This window comes from Cottoperca gobio, unplaced genomic scaffold (genome assembly GCF_900634415.1).
Source record: "Cottoperca gobio unplaced genomic scaffold, fCotGob3.1 fCotGob3_215arrow_ctg1, whole genome shotgun sequence".
NCBI lineage: Eukaryota > Metazoa > Chordata > Actinopteri > Perciformes > Bovichtidae > Cottoperca > Cottoperca gobio.
The window spans coordinates 112,056-115,371 of record NW_021166850.1 but is presented as its reverse complement, the minus strand read 5'-3'; the positions used below and the strand labels follow the sequence as shown (position 1 = coordinate 115,371).

The following is a 3,316-nucleotide window of genomic DNA, read 5'->3' as shown; positions in this document are numbered from 1 at the left end:
AGTGTTTGTTAGTGTATGTTAGTATCTGTTAGTATCTGTTAGTATCTGTTAGTGTCTGTTAGTGTCTGTTAGTGTCTGTTAGTGTCTGTTAGTGTTTGTTCGTGTATGTTAGTATCTGTTAGTATCTGTTAGTATCTGTTAGTGTCTGTTAGTGTCTGTTAGTGTCTGTTAGTATTTGTTAGTGTCTGTTAGTATCTGTTAGTATTTGTTAGTGTCTGTTAGTGTCTGTTAGTGTCTGTTAGTGTCTGTTAGTGTTTGTTAGTGTATGTTAGTATCTGTTAGTATCTGTTAGTATCTGTTAGTGTCTGTTAGTGTCTGTTAGTGTCTGTTAGTGTCTGTTAGTGTTTGTTCGTGTATGTTAGTATCTGTTAGTATCTGTTAGTGTCTGTTAGTATCTGTTAGTATCTGTTAGTATCTATTAGTGTCTGTTAGTATCTGTTAGTATCTGTTAGTGTCTGTTAGTGTCTGTTAGTGTCTGTTAGTGTCTGTTAGTGTTTGTTCGTGTATGTTAGTATCTGTTAGTGTCTGTTAGTGTCTGTTAGTGTCTGTTAGTATCTGTTAGTATCTATTAGTGTCTGTTAGTATCTGTTAGTATCTGTTAGTATTTGTTAGTGTCTGTTAGTGTCTGTTAGTGTCTGTTAGTGTTTGTTAGTGTATGTTAGTATCTGTTAGTGTCTGTTAGTGTCTGTTAGTGTCTGTTAGTATTTGTTAGTGTATGTTAGTATCTGTTAGTATCTGTTAGTATCTGTTAGTGTCTGTTAGTGTCTGTTAGTATTTGTTAGTGTATGTTAGTGTCTGTTAGTATCTGTTAGTATCTGTTAGTGTCTGTTAGTATTTGTTAGTGTCTGTTAGTGTCTGTTAGTGTCTGTTAGTATCTGTTAGTGTCTGTTAGTGTGTCCCGAGTGTCTCCAGTGGACACAGTCAACAGTACAGTCGAGCTGCTTTATAGTGAACAGATGTTTCCTTCAGGCTCCACATTGTCATGTTTTGATATTCAACAATATTACACACTTAATATTAATATTTCAGTTTTTTTATGCACAAATTGAAAATGTGCATGAAAACGATGGAAACTACAAAGTCGCACGTTTGATTTCATCAGAACAAACTACAGGTTTCCGAGTGGACGAGCAAACAATACTGCGTTAACACCAAGAGCTACAGAATCCAGCAGGCTGTAAATGCCTCACAAAGGTGTGTTTGATTTATTGAGCAGGATGTGCCAGAGGGTGTGTCAGCAGGAGGAGCAGATAAGAAAAATGCATCACAAAGCAAACGGATAAGGAGCCTGTTGTGTAATACACACACACACACACACACACACACCCACACACACACACAATGAACTGTAAAGTCTGCTAGGTGATTAAACAATGACGTTATTGTGATTTAATACATTAGAGAGGAACTGGAAAGCTCTCTCGACCTTTGACCCTCTCACTAAACATTAACAGGAAGTGTGTGTGAGGGTCAGCGTTTCTTAGCAACAGCTGATACAAACAGTCCTGAAGTTTCAGTCCAACAATCAGAATCATTTGTTTAAAGGGCCACGACACCTTTTTAAATGGGCAGCACATTTTTAAGAATGCTTTAACTTTGCTGATATGTTGGATTTATGTTATTGTAATTTGTATTTTCAGACATATTTACACGACCCCCGAAATTGATGCAATATTTTTTTAGCAATCTGTAACAATTTTGGTGAAACTAAAAAAAGGAGCCAAGTAGAATTTAATATATATATTAATATAATCATAAACACGATCTGTGTGTTTCTCTTGATTTAGGTTACAGCCCACAAATTATTATACAAAATTTCATTTGACTTTCACTCCCTATCCCCAGTTTTCAAAGTAAAATGCTGGAATCTATGGTTAAAGAATCAGATCAGACACTTATTTTGAAATGTTATGGGAACCCTCAGCTGTGGTTTATACTTGTAATTGTTTCTTCTGCTGCCAGAAATGTACAAACACCAGGATGTTTCAAAATAATAGCCTTCAGTGAGGGGTGAGTTAGAAACAAGTTGTTTTTCAGATTCCTGCATGTTTATGAATGTTTTGATTGTGGATTTGACATCATGTGATTTTTGTCTTTAATGTCTTTTTTAAAGATCAGTATTAGCCGGTCAGATGAAGAAAGAATCTCATAAAGTCTTTCTGCTTCCAGATAACGAGCAGCACTGCATCACCTCTCTGTGATCCTCCCTCTGTAATGACATGAACATGATACTCTGGTAATTACAGGCCGGGAGCAGAGCGGGTTTGCAGGGAGACTTTACCCGGCCACACCCATCGACCAGCCGGCCGCAGTCACATCAGGAACGCTTCACACGAGGTTTTAGCTCTTAAAAGATTTTTCACAGACGCACTGAGACTCGTTCCACACATGTTTCTTGTCGTTTAAAGAACCATAAAAACACCTAAACACGTTGTGTTGAGTTGAAAGCTGAAAGCTGAAACCTGCAGACAAACAGATGTAGGTGTCCATGTTCTCTTACCTTCAGCAGAAGCAGCAGCAGCAGCAGTGAGGCAGCTAGCAGCAGCAGCTCCGTTAGGATCCGAGCCGGGACAGGGTGTATGCTGTTTATATAGCAGCTGACTCACACACACACACACACACACACACACACACACACACACACACACACACACACACTGCCCTATCTGAGAGCCTGGATGACTCAGTGGACGAAACTTTTACACATCAGACTGAACACATGGACATGAATTCCTCACTGAGGTTCTAATCGCCTCGCCCGCTTTCTGTAACTTAATGACTCTGAACAGATCCATAAAACCCCGCCAGCACCATCACACCCACGTTATCACTCTCTGTCTAGATAAAGCAGAACTGGTTGACCAGTAACTCTTTAACACCAGGTCTGGAGAAAAGTAGAGAACAATCACTGTTTACTGTGTTGCTGTGTTGCTGTGAGACAAAAACCTCAAAGAAAGTTTGTTCACGTGGAGGTGAGATGGTAAATATCATGTGGATTAAATCACACAGAAGAGAAACTGTTGATGTACTTCAGCACAAACCTGTCGGAACAAAACAGGAAGTCAGGGCCATTACAATCAGATTCAGATGTTGGAAAGCGTCCAACACACCTTTGGCAGAGTTTCAGAGACACGGGGGACTCCTCAGTGTTCCAGCTGCCAGAGCAACATGTTGTGCAGAGACTTACTGTTGGGAATCCTTAGAGTTTGTGCCCTAATCATTTCATAAACAGCATATATCCCCTTAAAGTTTTAATGTGTAGTTCAGTGTTTCACCTCTAAACTGGGTCCATACCATCTCTAATGTTCAGAGTTTA

General features: G+C 39.3%; 1 long non-coding RNA gene across 1 annotated transcript; it reads right to left on the bottom strand.

Annotated features, from left to right (window-relative positions):
* Window positions 1-791: 791 nt before the first annotated feature.
* On the bottom strand, window positions 792-2,707 carry LOC115004900 (uncharacterized). The gene is made up of 2 exons (XR_003831891.1): window positions 2,501-2,707; window positions 792-2,209 (listed from the first exon to the last, which is right to left on the bottom strand). It is a non-coding gene; the product is annotated as an uncharacterized LOC115004900 (long non-coding RNA).
* Window positions 2,708-3,316: the final 609 nt, after the last annotated feature.